This window comes from Papaver somniferum, chromosome 1, assembly GCF_003573695.1.
Source record: "Papaver somniferum cultivar HN1 chromosome 1, ASM357369v1, whole genome shotgun sequence".
In the NCBI taxonomy this organism is placed as follows: domain Eukaryota; kingdom Viridiplantae; phylum Streptophyta; class Magnoliopsida; order Ranunculales; family Papaveraceae; genus Papaver; species Papaver somniferum.
Window position 1 is genome coordinate 170,009,348 of NC_039358.1, and position 16,277 is coordinate 170,025,624.

Sequence of the window (16,277 nt, forward strand, 5' to 3'; positions counted from 1 at the left end):
ACGCAACGGAAAAAGATATTGTGGAATCACAAACGATAAGACGAAGTGTTTGTGATTACTTTTATATCTTGCCTATCGGAGATATCAATCTCAAGCCAATTATTACAATTGTACTCGTATGATAGAAACAACAAGATCATATCACATAACTACGAGAAAGTAGTATCGGTCTGGCTTCACAATCCCAATGAAGTCTTTAAGTCGTTAACCTGGTTTAGAAGAAGAAACCAAAGGTTAAAGGAGAATCGACTCTAGCTTAGCACAACTAGTATCACACAGAAGGTGTGGGGATTGGGTTTCCCAGTTGCTAGAGTTCTCCCTTATATAGTCTTTCAAATCATGGTTTGCAATCAATGTTAGCTTGGTAACAAAGCATTCAATATTCACCATTAGATGAAAACCTGATTTAGATTCAAGCTAATATCTTTCAACCGTTAGATCTAAAACTAGCTTGTTACACACAAATGAAATGCACGTTTCTAGGCTTGTGTAACCGTACCCAAACTTGTACATTTGTTGGTTCAACAATAGTCAACCAAATGGTTAGCCATATGATCACTTTCATATCAACCATATTCTTCTTCACCATAACTAGTTCAAATAACTCAAATGAACTAGTTATAGAGTTGTTCAATTGCAAGGAAATCTTATGTAACTACACAAGACACGATCAAAGCAAAAACGATTTGATTCACTCGAATCGATTCATGACTATATAGCCACGGTTTGCAATTTGCATTCCTTAGTTTATATAAGAATAAGTTCACAAACATCTTTTTTAGATATAACCAACTCAAGTTCGCGGACTGGGTTCGCGGACTTAAGTTCCCGGAAGGAGTTCACAAACTCCAGCAGAAATTCTCAGGACGAGAACTTCCGCCAGTTCGCGGACTTGGCTCACGCCACCATGTCGGTTCTCTTGATCAACAAAGTTCGCAAACTTCAGTCCAAGGAATAAGGACTTATACATATATATGTTTCCACAACAATGCTTATATCCTACAATGGTTATATAATCTAAACTCTCATTTCAATCATTGAAACATTCTTGGAGGACGTTGATATTCTATAGTTGTTATTCACAAACTATTTTTCGTCAAAGTAAGCAATTTTCAAAGTGATTGAAACTTGTCATGACTTTCGTCACTAGGTAAAGATGAACTTGTCTAAAGCGAAAGCTTACCAACACATATTTCGAGAAATAGATAGGCGAGATAAAATCGGCTCGAAATACCAAATGTGTATAATCTAAGTCTATATAGCAAAACGACTTTTGTCTCAAGATAGTAGATAAATATAATTTTGAGTGATAGATAAGTTCAAGTCTCCACATACCTTTTAGTCGATGAAGATCCACCGGTTCCTTGAGTAGTTCTTCGTCTTGTATGATGATTGCCATGGAGTTCTTGAGCTCAACTACACTTTCTATCCTAGTCCAAGACCTTATCTATAGTAGACTAGAAATCAAGACTTATAGTTTTGATCACTAACATTGACAAACATGCTTGAGATAGCAACGCATGCGAGTTCGACCGAGCAATGCTCTAACAGAACATCTTAAATGCGAGAGAGTGGAGCAACAGAGAAAACAAGCCAGTTAGGTTCTAGTAAGAAGTTTCACCATTTGATAGTAGGAAGTTTCACCCATTTGCATAAAGCTAAAATGTTCAGTATTTGGTGCAACCTCCTCCGACATCTCATCTTCAGCTTTCATATTGAAGAGAAGCCGATCTCCATCAGTAAATGAAAAACAATGAAAGTTTAATGAAGAACAATTGCCGACTAAAATGATAAGTGGAAGAAAATGTAAAATTCACCGTAAAATGGAAGAATATGGAAAAAGATTGATATAATCCTTTAACCATAAAATTCACCAACTGATGGATGGAAAATTGCCCACAAAATGTTTCTTAATCAAATCCCTTCCTCCTTCTACTCTTCTCTAAGGTGTTTTTGGAAAGATCGTGATTCTTTTCTCTATCCGGGTAATTCTTCTTTCCTCAAAACCCAAATTTCCTAAATTCTTTTTAATGGTACAACTTTGTGTTTTGGATGGGTGTAGTTTTGGATTTTGATTTAAGACTGCGACGAAGAAAATGAGAAGCCAGATTCCATAGTCAGACGGAAAAGAAAGAAAGTTAAAATAAAAAACGTCGAACAAACAATTTTCTAACGGTCTTTGGTTAGTCTCCGACCCAAATACATCAACTGCAACTTCTACGACCCAGACCCTAATTAGACAAAAAACAAACGACCCTTTTACAAAATAATTCTAAAAGAAATAGATGCTCCTTGTATCACCAATTGCACAAAGGAAGGGAAAAAGACAAAGAAAAAGTTTTTGCTACTAATGAAGTTAGTGGGTTATATAAATACCCTCTCATCATATCTTGCTACTTTGCTTATGAGCATGAAAAAGCAAAGCCTTTCCAGATGTCCTCTGACTTGGTGGGTCATCTTATGAGTGATTTTGAAGTTGTGTTTAACCAAACTACTGCCCAAAGAGATCTCCAACTTCTGAAATTCGAAACTGGCAAAGGCTTATGAAGTTCTCGCATCTCTAAAATCTCTAGTTGATGATTACATTATCTAATGGGTAGATGTTCTTTCCTTTTGGTTCTAGTTAACTCCTTGTTAGATTTTTATTCTTAGTTTTTTAAGGAGGAACACTAGCTTTTGGAGTAGCGTGTTTATGTGTTTGACATTAGCTATTGCAAATACTATCATCTTGCAATGATTAAAGTTTATTTATTTATATGTTATTTTAGAGATGATTGCAATACCTAATCTTTATCGATTATCATGTGTATTGCTTATTTTATGGGATGAGATTTGTTCTTTACTATCATATTTCTGGTGATCAGAACAGATATATCATATATACTCTCATAGGTTAAGTTCTTAACTTTTTATGTTCATCTCTAAAAAGAGAGTAAACTATTTTGAGAATTGTAATATTGATTTTCCCACGATTACGCTTTGCGAATATATTTGCAGGAACTTCATAAGATGTTCTTAGTTGTCACTTTCCTCCACGAAACCGTAACTAGCAGGGAATAAGATCGAGAACTTTAATCTCTACATTAGTATATGGATAGAGAAGATATAATTGAGTCATTTCATAAAAATTATGCTCTTTGTTCGTAACTAGTCTAGAGAATAGTTTTTGTCGACGGTTATTTTTCTCATGAAAGTAATGTATCTTAGTGCCTCAAAATTAAGATCATTGCATTTAACTTCTTTGTTCGTAACTGGCAAGAAAAGAAAAAAATATTTGGGATATAAACTTATGTTGTTCGAAACTGGTGAGTAAATTTTGTTAATGTCCAAGAAAATCCTCTTCTTGTAGTTAGAGAAAGGTAGCCCATGTTATTCTTTTGGGAATAACATCAAATGGGGGAGAGTTCAGTTTGAACTTGTTTTTAATTGATATATTTTATTGTGGAACGCGACTGTGTAATTGTAGTAGATGATTGTACCTTTATGTCTCCTTGACAAAGACGCTAAGCTTCCTTGGTGGAATCGTCTAAATAAAAAGATGGTATACATCTCTAGTCTCGATAACCCTTTTGTGTAGTTCATTACAATCCCTTGTTTTTTGCATTTGCCAATTTTTGTTGACAAAAAGAAGGATAATTATTTAGTAGTACTCTACTCTAACATATGGATTCTCGAAGCATTTGTAAAGGGATATGGACTATAAGCTATAGGTTTTACCTATTATGCAAAATAGGTAAGTAAAGGCTAAGGGGGAGAACATATCACCGCAGTATTACTTCAAAGTTTTGGTACAATTGGACTATAAGGAAGTTAAGAATACTATGCACCAAGAAGTTTGTTACGTTAATGTACAAAATTTCTTGTAAAAACCATTGAGTTGAGTGACTTTGTCATTCTAGAAAATCTATAAACGGGTATCTCATAAGTTGTTATCGCTGCGGCTCTCAACAACAAAGGTGCTGAAATGATCATATGCAACATGAAGAAATTGAAGAGCAAAGAATTCAAGACGATGTTGGAGAACAAAATAAATAAAGTATGATGGATCTTGAGGTGAAAGTTCTATTTATTTTGAATCCATATGTATTGATAGTTTTGTCACTAAAATTTACAAACGGGGGAGATTATTAGAGCACAACTCGGTCGAACTCGCAAGTTTTGCTATCTCTAGCTTGTTGTCAATGTTAGTTGCACAAACCTATATTTTAGTTTTTAGTCTACTAAAGTCAAGTCTCAGATCATGGTTAGAGTACGATAGTTGAGTATCATACATCACTGAATAACCCTCAAAGATTGATACTGAAGATCAAATGAATACATTTGGACAACTTCATCGACAAAGAGGTATGTGAAGACTGAACCATCCTATTTACTCATGAATTTACCATTCTATCTTTATGAGACTATGTCGTATGATTTAGTAGATTTCATATTGTAAAGAAGAAATTTCGAGTCAAGCTTTTCTTGATAAATCTCTCGAAATATGATATAAACAATGGATATTCATAGATCCTTAACAATATTAGTTAAGAACAATTTATTGTTCATGAACTATTTTTGTTTCAAATTAATCAGTTGGAAGTTTCTCAAGCACTAGACACAGGGTAGGTACGCATACCCACTACGCATATTCTAGACATCTGAGTTTCGGAATGGGATAGGTACCCATACCCAGTACACGTACCCCAAGGTTATGATTTCTTGAGTAGGGGAGATACACATACCCAGTATGCTTACCCCAAGGGATTGAGTTCGTAAATGGATAAGGGTATACATACCCAGTACGCAACCCTAGCATCCTTAGTTCACAGACAGGTTCTTAGGTATGCGCACCTCTACACATACATATGCAATATGAACTAAGCAAGTGCTCATACACCATTTCACAAATATGTTTGTCGTTTCTATAACTCTCAGTAATACCTCTACAACAACTTTTCATTAAATCACTTATTGTTTGTGAATCATGGTTTAAGTCTTGAGTGTTAATGAACACGATTACGCTTATAAATTTATAAGAAATACTTTCCAAGAACTATCATTGTACGTGGTTCCTGAATCCTGAACCATAGTGTATATTCTTATATATAATTTCAAGGGAACTTCTCACATGATTACATAAATTCTTAACAAGAATTTCAACTAAATAACGAGAAAACGTTCGCTTGAATCTTAAGTTATATTATCTTGAATTTCAAAGCTACCTAGAGCCTTGAAAATATATAAATAGATAGACTCAAACAACTATGAACTTCAATCCCTCAGACTTCTGTGTTTTAGTTGCTTGCTAGAGTCATCCCCTATTAACCTATGTTTCATTTGAGAAATATAATTAGGTTTCCGACTTGAAGACTTCACTAAGGGATTCGTGAATCCAGGTTCGACTATCTTTTACATGATAGTTCGTGCATTCAAATATTGTTCTTATTGATCGTTGATGTTTTTTTTAATCTCATATCAGGATCGAGATAAATGGAAATCGCAAAGTACTGTTCATCTCAGACTTTGTGATTCTCAAGATAGATATCTAAAACTCGTTTTTATTAATAGGTTTAGATTGTTCTTGAGAGGTGGTTAGTAATCCAGGCTTCCCAGATAACTTAGTGAAAGTATTCCGGATTTGTGAGGTTTACTAGCTTTGTCTATTGCAAACAAATTTCTAAGCCTTGATCAAAAAGATCTAAAGGAAAATCAAATAGACTTATTTGTTAGAGGTACATTGGTACCTAAAGTCTTCGCTTAGTTTGAAATAACTCTTAGGATGTGAAGGACGCCAGCTAAGGGAATCAATTGCGTAGAGCCTTGCGAGGTTCAAGAGACGTAAGGATCACGACTGCAACTTAATTGCTTGGAGGGTTAATTCGTTTTCAACTACATTCCAATCCATAGTCTGATAGTGGTTAGTTTATATAACGCGTTAGTTTGGTGCAGTTTTCATTGTTAATAAAACTTCTGGTGCCTTTTTTTTTGCATTTTCCGCATTATATTGTTTTATCTTTATAATAGAAATATCACAAGTAGTAGGTATTCAATCTAGGTAGTTTAAGTCCTTATTAATTATGATCAATAATGAGACTTTTTCTTGTTGAAATTCACATCTTGAAATACTGATAATAAGTTTCATACTTGGCAGAATTCAGATCATGTTGATTTAGATACAACTACATTAATCTTGGATATTGATTTATTAGATCGTCCAAGAACTCTTCTACACAGTTAGGTTACAGATTGATTGTGGAAGAGATAAGATAAAACTATATATACATATTGTTCAAGGATCTTTTATTTTAATCTACTTGCAATTGTATTAGGTTTTTTCTATACAGGATGCCGAACAGAAAAGTTGGTGGTGTAATTGGTACCCTCTCATTTTCAGAAAGAATTATTACTAAATATAACTTTAAACTACCAAGAATATACGATATTCACATAATGTGGCAATTGGCCAGAAGAAGATCTAAGAACTTGAATTTCAAGTTAGATCAATTCTTTGAAAGAATTACAACTTTCCATGCAAAAGAATTTGCTAAGAATAACAATTCATAAGCGTGTCAAAAGTTCGTTTTGAAAAATAAAGAAGAATGAATGAGCCCAAAGTAAATAATGTATTTGGTTGGCCCGTATAACCTTTAGATTCGTTGTAACAGTACTTTTCACATGGCGCATGATCAAGACGCGTCATTGGCATGAGAAGAAACTTCATCTCAAGCTTATGTTGCGTGCTAAGAGGAATATTGGCCTAGAGCCAATATGGCACCATCATGGTGCGTTATGCAGTTTACATTGGCCAAGAGCCAATATTTCACCATCATGGTGTATCACACCAGTAGGTGGATGCACGAGAACATTGTTGCACCATCATGATGCATCAACTAGTGGAAGGCTGGCTAAGTGCAGTATAGCGCCATCATGGTGCTTCACGCCAGAGCGAGGCTGGCCGAGATGGTGCAATATTCAAGTTAGTCATCAAGCCTGGATAATGCACCAGCGTGGTGTTATTTATCAAGGCCTCTGCAATAATTAGTGCTACATGCATAATTTTCCGGTCTGTTACATTTGTCAACTCAAAATATCGAGTTTCTAAACTCGTGAGAGAAAAATAAATATCGAAAAGCTAGTAGGTTCGCAAACTCAAATATAAAAAGGCAACAATCACTTGTAAGCATTATTAGGTTCGCGAACTCACGCTTTACGTTCGCAAACTCAAATGACTCAAATACAACACAAACATAAAATCTTGTTAGGTTCGCGAACTCAGATATTCCAAAGTCATCGGGAGTACTTTTCTATAATAGGTTCGCAAACTCAAATGTTAGGTTTACGAACTCAAATGACTAAAAACCTTTTGTTGAGTTCCACAAATTTTAGGTTCATAAACTCAAAAAATTGGTTTGTGAACCCAAGTGATTGAAAACCATTGGTAGTAAACCAATAACCAAAACTTTACAAACTCAAGGACGAATTTGCGAGTCTTGAATTTTCATTGAAACACATGTGCTTTCTCTCAAGCTTAGTTTTTATTTCTCGATACACAAGAGCTTGAAATCAAAAATTCACTAGACTTAGCGAATGCCAATCCATGATGTTATCTTCTTTGTATATGACCATTTATTACTATCTTCACCTTTGCTATGATCGATGGATATTTAAATAGAAAAGTGTCTGAAAGAAAAAACCAATCTTCGTTACCGACTTTGATGAAGTTCTTCAAATTGATGTCTTCGTGTGATCTTCAATCTTCAATTTTCGTGAGTAACTTAAAGAGCTTAAAACTCTACTACCTATTCAAATCCAAATGAAGCCGACTTTAGTATGCTAAATCAAGAATTAGTTTTGACAACAGACTCAGCATACCAATACCTGATGTTCAACAGAATGTTCGCTCGAACATTATGTTTTAATCTCCAACCTTGCTCCAAGTGATATAGAAAATATCTCTCATTTATCGCATTATTGCCTCTTTCCTCGGATTTTTCTTATTTTTGATGATTTGATTTAAACTCCCAACAAACCATAAAACTGATGCAAAAGACTGAACGTTTTTGCATTGTTGTTAGGCCAAACACTACAGTTTCATATTTTTCTTGGCTATAACTTTAATATGGCTAAGCTAAGAGATAACAAAAAAAGCAACCACTTTAGGTCCCCCATTTCGCTTAGCCTGTTGGAAAAAAAAATCGAGATCAATAAGATAAGAAAACTGTGTTTCCGTCAAATTCGTTTTTTTAATCTAAATTATGTTAAGTTGGATTTTATTTTTGGATAAAAAAATATTTAAGAGAAAAATTAGAAACATAATAGGGAAAAGAGGAATTTTGGGAAATAAAAAAAAATTAAAAGATAAGGAATAACAATAAGTAAAAAAACAGAAAATTGAAGACGAATACTCAAAAACCATACAAAGACTGAGCATCCTTTAAAGCATATTTTGGAAACCTAGTATCCATAAACTATATATATTTATTTATTTTTCCGTCAGCCATTCCTTAACTAGAAGGAAGAATATATATGTTCCCTCCACTGGGTAAGGCAAAGCTTTTGGCCACATTATAGTTAAGAAGTGAACCGTATTGGTTGTAGCTAAATGTAAGCAAAACACCCAAACATAAAGCTTGGTCTTAGAGCAATGGTTATGGGGTGAGAACTCTCACTAAAAATGAAAGAGTTTGATCAAATTAGGTGCTATTATGGGTAGTAGAGAGGTCCACTTTCACTTAAACTTATTCATACACTCCTCCAAGTGAAGAAGTGTCCAACAGTGGAGACTAAGAGTCTGATCTTCATCCGCTTGGAGAAAAAACCTATCAACCGCTCAAATATATTTTTAGTATTTTTATTTATTTATTTGAAACTCTTTAAAAGGGGTTCGATACTAGTTTTATTGCAAAAAAAAAAAACAAAACTAAATATATACTTGAGCAACCAAAGATTAGCCGCCCAAGTGAATCTTCATTCTCAAGCAGATGATGTTCAATTTCATAGTCTGTTTTCTTTAGTATCCCATGCTGCAGAAAACACTCTTTCTCCCTGTCTTACTAAATTGTGAATGATTATCTTCTTACAAATAATGCAGGATTTAAACCCCTAACCTATAGCTTGGGAGTTCGACCTCTAACCAACTGGGCTATTCCTTGTTGGTTAAATTGTGAATGAAAGCTAAAAATACCCATTCCATAGCCCTTGCTCTTAAGGGTGTACTAAGAATTTTTGATTTCTGTTGACATCTACACATGTACAAGGTTTCCCGATGGGTAAAATAATAAATCAGAAGGATCCAATAATAAAGTTAAAATGGCATTATTTCGACTTTTTTGCTCAATTTTTCTTACAAAACCTAAACGATAATTTGGAATTGTGTTTCTTTATGACATATTCTTCTTATAAAGCGCTACCTTCCTACTAAAGATGAGTGCTTTCTAAGATACATAACCTCTCCATTTATAAATTTTAAGTCCACCGTTAATTTTCAACAATTGATTTTCAAAGTAGTGGATGGTGGCCTCGTACATTTCAGAAAACACTCATTTTTTTATGCAGGGCGTTAGTCATGAGAGAGTTTGAGAGATTTTAATGTATTTAAATCCCTAGGGATTTAGAGGGAGCGTATGAGAGTCTAGACAATTTGGGGGAGTTTGACCCTAACTCCCCATAAATCTCTTGTTTTTTGAGAGATTTTGTTCAAGCACAAAAACATCATGAAACTCCCTTAAACTCCCCCAAATTGTAAACTCCCCCAAATTGTAAAATCCCTATACCTCTAGTGTTTTACGACTATCAGGGAGTTTAAGAGATTTTAATCAAATCACTCACCACTAACAAAGATTTTGAGGTATTTGTAGAAACTCCCTAGAAATCTCTCACCACTAACAGAGATTTTAAAAGATTTTGACAAACTCCCCCACGAGTAATAGGGGATTCGCCAACTCCCTTGAAATACATCAAAATCTCCTACGATTAACCCCCTGATAGTACTAATATAAAGAGATTTATAAGAGGAGAATTGTTATAAACGTTTATTTATGTTAATAATATCTAGGGTAAATCCCGTTTATTACCGGGATGCCCTCGTGTCTAGCCTATATATATAGTGGTTGTATTATCCCTTCTTGTTATACACATTAATAAGAATTCTCCTTCTCTCTCTATTTTTCTATCTTTTACACTACGTCATCAGCTACGAAGCTCCACCAACTAAGCGTCGGGATATGGATATTGCTAATGGAAAGCCGAAAAAAAGTGACGAAGATATATGTCTTGTTGACAGTGCACACAATTTTTCGTAACAAAAGGTTTTTCTCCCATTTAACGTTAGCTACGGCCAATGTTACTCAAATTTCAGGGACTTCTAATCTTGTTGAGGGATATGGAAAAGCATCGATAATGCTCCCTAATGGTACAAAAATCCATGTTCAAGATGCCTTATTTTCAACAAGATCTAAACACAACTTGTTGATTTTTAAAGACATTCGTCTTAATGGGTATCATATTGAGACAACAAACGACGCTAACAAAGAGTATCTATGCATTATTACTGCTATCGTCTCAGGTAAGAAACAAGTCCTAGAAAAGATTCAATCTCTGTCTTCTGGATTATCATACTATTCTAATAGAATCACATGTTGTGATTCATCCTAAGACTTCTGATCCCGGTGTTTTTAAACTTTGGCATGACCGTTTGGGTCATCCAGGATCAACTATGATGCGTCGAGTTATTAAAAACTCATATGGACATCCTCTAGATAGACTAAAAGTCTTATCATTTAATGATTGTCCATGCATCACTTGTTATCAAGGAAAATTGATTATTAAGCCATCATTGATGAAAGTTGGCATCGAATCACCTAATTTTATGCAACGAATTCAAGGTGATATATGTGGACGAATTCACCCTTCGTGTGGAACATTTCTTTATTTTATGGTTCTTATTGATGCTTCAACACGATGGTCACATGTTTGCTTACTTTCGACTCGTACTATTGCATTTGCAAGACTTCTTGCACAAATTATTAAGTTACGAGCTCAGTTTCCAGATTTTCCTATTAAAATTATTCGTCTTGATAATGCTGGTGAATTTACCTCTAAAATATTTAATGATTATTGCATGTGAATTAGCATTGATGTTGAACACTGCATCGCTCGCGTGCACACTCAAAATGGATTAGGGGAATCATTTATTAAGCGCTTACAATTGATTGCCCGACCATTAATCTTAAGGTCTAACTTGACATTTTCAGCATGGGGTCATGAAATATTACATACTGCAGCACTGGTCCGTATAAGACCAACCAGCTATCAAAAATACTCACCTGTACAACTCATATATGGGCATCAACCAAATATATCTCATCTTCGAACTTTTGGTTGTGCTGTGTTCCCATTTCTCCACCACAAAGAGCGAAAATGGGTCCTCAATGTAGACTCGACATATATGTTGGCTATGACTCTCCATCTATCATTCGGTATTTAGAACCTCAAACATGAGATATTTTTAAAGCAAGATTTGCTGATTGCCAATTTGATGAATCAAATTTCCCGTCGTTAGGGGGAGATAAGCCAAAACTTGAGGAACGCCGTGAAATTTCATGGAATACACCATCATTATCCCACTTTGATCCTCGTACAAAACAATGTGAACTTGAGGTTCAAAGAATCATACATTTGCAAAATATTGCAAACCAAATGCCTGATCCATTTACTGATACAAGTAAGGTAAAAAAATCACATATACCTGTTGCAAATACTCCTGCGAGAGTAAGTATCCCAGAAGGACATCATGATAATCAGTCCACGATACGCTTAAAGCGTGGAAGACCTCTTGGTGCAAAGGATTTAATTCCGCGGAAAAAGAGATCAGTAGTTGGCATTCCTGAAAAAGCCATTCACTCTGAAACATTGATTGATGAATCAAATATTAATACACAAGTTGCACCTGAAGAGGCACATGTACCTCAAAAAAATGAGATCTCTATAAACTATGTTGGTACAAGACAAAACTGGGATATGAATACAATTATTCCTGATAGTAAATTTGCTTTTACAGTTGCTTTGGATGTCATTGAAAATATTGATGATCCTGAACCACAGTCTATCGAAGAATGTCGTCGTAGAAAAGATTGTCCTAAGTGGGAGGTTGCAATCCAAGCAGACTACAACTCATTAGTAAAACGTTGATTCCTTGGTCCTGTTGTTGTAACTCCTGAAAATGTAAAAGTTGTCGGATACAAATGGGTATTTGTACGAAAACATAACGAGAAAAATGAAATTGTGAGATATAAAGCTCGACTCGTTGCACAAGGTTTTTCACAAAGACCAGGTATTGATTATCAAGAAACTTATTCTCCAGTGATAGATGCCATCACATTTAGGTTTCTTATTAGTTTGACAGCTTCAGAAAATCTTGAAATGCGTCTTATGGATGTAGTTACAACTTATCTTTATGGGTCACTTGATAGTGACATTTATATGAAACTTCCCGAGGGATTTTGTATGCCTGAAGCAGACAAGTCCAAAGATTGTAGTGTATACTCAATAAAACTTCAAAGAGCTCTATATGAACTAAAGCAATCTCGAAGAATGTGGTATAATCATCTCAGTGAATATTTATTGAAAGAGGGATATACTAATAATGCTATTTGTCCATGTGTTTCATTAAGAAATCCAATTCCGGGTTTGCTATTATTGCAGTATACGTTGATGATCTAAATCTTGTTGGAACTTTAAAAGAACTCACCGAAACCGCTGCTTACTTGCAGAAGGAATTTGAGATGAAAGATCTTGGTAAAACTAAGTATTGTCTTGGTTTACAAATTGAGCATGTCTCAAATGGGATATTTGTCCATCAATCTACTTATACAGAAAAAGTCTTAAAACGATTTTATATGGACAAAGCACATCCACTGAGTTCCCCTATGGTTGTGAGATCACTTGACGTGAGTAAAGACCCATTTCGACCTAAAGAAGATGGTGAAGAACTTCTTGGTTCGGAAGTGCCATATCTAAGTGCAATTGGTGCTCTTATGTGTCTTGCAAATTGCACAAGGCCAGATATTACTTTTTCAGTTAATATGTTAGCTAGATACAGTTCTGCTCCAACTCGAAGACACTGGAATGAAATCAAGCACTTATTACGTTATCTTAGTGGAACTATTGATTTAGGTTTATTTTACCATTATGAATCTAAGTCAAAACTAATTGGGTATGCAGATGCAGGTTATCTTTCAGATCCACACAAAGGACAATCACAAACTAGGTATCTGTTTACTTATGAAGATACAACTATATCTTGAAGCAAACAATTTCAGATACATCTACAAATCATCCTGAACTACTAGCAATCCATGAAGTAAGCCGTGAGAGCGTCTGGTTAAGGTCAGTAATACACCATATTCAAGAATCATGTGGATTTTCTTCAACTAAAGATTCACCAACAATATTATACGAAGACAATATTGCTTGCATTGCACAACTAAAGGAAGGATTTATCAAAGGTGGTCGAATAAAGCACATCAGTCCAAGTTCTTTTTCTCACATGATCTACAGAATGATGGTGTGATTGATACCCAACAAGTACGTTCAATCCACAATCTAGCAGACCTCTTCACTAAGGCATTACCAACTTCTACATTCAAGAAATTAGTTCACAAGATTGGAATGCGTCGACTTAAAGATTTGTAGGCCAAGATTTCGCTGAAGTATCCATCAGGGGGAGCATCATTAGGACTTAAGCGCGTTGTACTCTTTCCTTCGTCAAGGTTTGTCCCACTGAGTTTACTTGACAAGGTTTGAATGAGGCAGCATATGCGTGTCCAACCCTGTTCCGAGTCTCACACATTTTAGGTTTTTTCTCTATTGATTTTCCTGATATATTTTTGTGACTTAGACACAATGGTCATCAGGGGGAGTGTTATAAACGTTTATTTATGTTAATAATATCTAGGATGAATCCCGTTTATTACCGGGATGCCCTCGTGTCTAGCCTATATAAATAGAGGTTGTATTCTCCCTTCTTGTTATACACATTAATGAGAATTCTCCTTCTCTCTCTATTTTTCTATCTTTTACACTAAGAATGTTATTTTTTCTTCCTTTTTTTTATTAGAAAACAATAAATGTTATTGAACACTAATAATTTCATTGCGGTCTGGATTTTATAAGAAAAATGACGCTAACCATATATCAGATACTTTCCTAGATGAATTGGGGCCTATAGGGATTAATTTGGGCCGGTGACTACAAGACAGAAAATAATAATTTGAAGTAAAATGGATAACCCTTTATCCAATTATTTTACTAATGAAAAAAGCTAGCCCTGATTGATTAGTGCTAATTTGGGTGATTAAATGATGTTTAATCAAGTTAACCCTGAAATCAACTACCATTTATTCATCATCAAAACTTGAATTTTTTTTAGTTTTTTTCCCAAAACTCGATTCAGAACCGGTTGATGTTAGTGTAGTTGTAAACCGATTCTGGGTTGATTTTTTTCAAAGGATGAAGTAAACCCAGAATCGTTTTTTTTTAATACCCAAATAAACCGATTGTAGGAATCGGGGTTTATATATGCCCACATAATCCGATTATACCTTACTTTCAGAAACAAAATATTCATTACATAGTTTAGGAAATTAGCGCATTACATATATATGAAAATGCAGTATGGGAATTCTAGAATTTGACACATCAAGTGTTCGTCAATGAACCTCCGAGCACGTCGGTACAACGTCGTATATTCTTTGTGGTGAATGAACTTAGTTTCCCCATTACGAATTCTCCATAGCCCATTGAAACGTTCCAGCTGAAATTCAACGAGTTCTTAAATGTTAGTATGCAAAACTTTTAACGATGACATAAGTATAAATATTATCATATTACTCACTTTTTCCCTAAGAGGAGCTCGTGGATGATAGTCGTACACCATATTTCTAACTTTTACGTACTCTCCCATTGCACTTTTTATGTAGTTGAATCGAAGTGTCAAGTCTCTCCATTTGCGGTTATTGGGATTTCCGGTACGCCCGTAAAAGAACTCTTTAACTCTCTTCCAAAACATTGAATAGATTTCATTCGGACGTTCACGGAACGTATTAGCAAACGATTTAACGAGACACAAATCTTCTTACGGTTCCCATTCCATTTTCTAGGCTAGGTGTGTGATATGGGAGTGGCTCAAAGAGGTTGTCCTTATATACATAAGGGCTCAACAACTATTTTTTTCAAATTCAATTCAAACAATCGGAGTTTAGGTATACATATGTCACTTGTAACCCGATTCTCGTCAAAAAAAGATACAAGAACATTGTCACTTTTCCTCACAAGAATCAGATTACATGTGATGCCCAGATAAACCGATACCTAAACTCCGGATTTTTTTGTTATGTCAGAATCGGAATTTAAAAGTATCATTATACACCGATTCCGAAAACTTAAAAACCAGGTGAAAAAATTTTCAACAATCGGTCTATGTGGTGCGCATTCAAAACCGGATTCTGAAATTGTACCCCTGGTGAAATGTCAGAATTGGATTTTTTACCGGTAAATGTAAACCGATTTTCGCAGAAAAAACTTCCAGAGTCATGCATTTTTTGCGCACACACATTGTAGTTGGTTCTTTTGTCGCGTCTTAGACAAACACAAACAATTTTCAAAAGAAACCATATTTAGTCATTCATAAACTAGGATATAACCAAACCTAATTCGACAATAAGTTTAAGACATAAGTTTTGAGACCGTAATCATCCGTAGTTAAAGACATAAGTTTGAAACCGTTCATTCATCAACATCCCCATCACGACCACGTCCACGACCACTTCCACGACCACGACCACCTCGTCCTCGTTTAACATGTTGGGCGCTGCTCGATGCACCTTTAGAATACTTTTTTTTTGTGGGGGTGGGGGGGTGGGGGGTCTCTTCCTATTTTTCTTTGGCTCCTCATCCTCCATCGTTTCCCCAAAATTTGCACCCGCTTCCACATCTTCGAGACTGTTCAATTCATCAATCAGCTTTTCATTGGCCTTAACATTTCCCCTTCCCCTGATAGATATTTATGCCTGGGTTATCAAGTGCCCGACTCGTCTTCTCTGTTTCCATTTGAGAAACAACAAACATTAAACAAATAATGCTAAAACAATTAACAAAACCGTAATTGAGAAATAATACGCACCAGGAATTCGAGAGTTGTATCTTTGTCCTCTATCCGGGGCCTCTCATCTATTCATATCACTCGAGTATGTGAAATATTGAGGTACCATGGCATGTAACCCGGAATTGCCTCATCA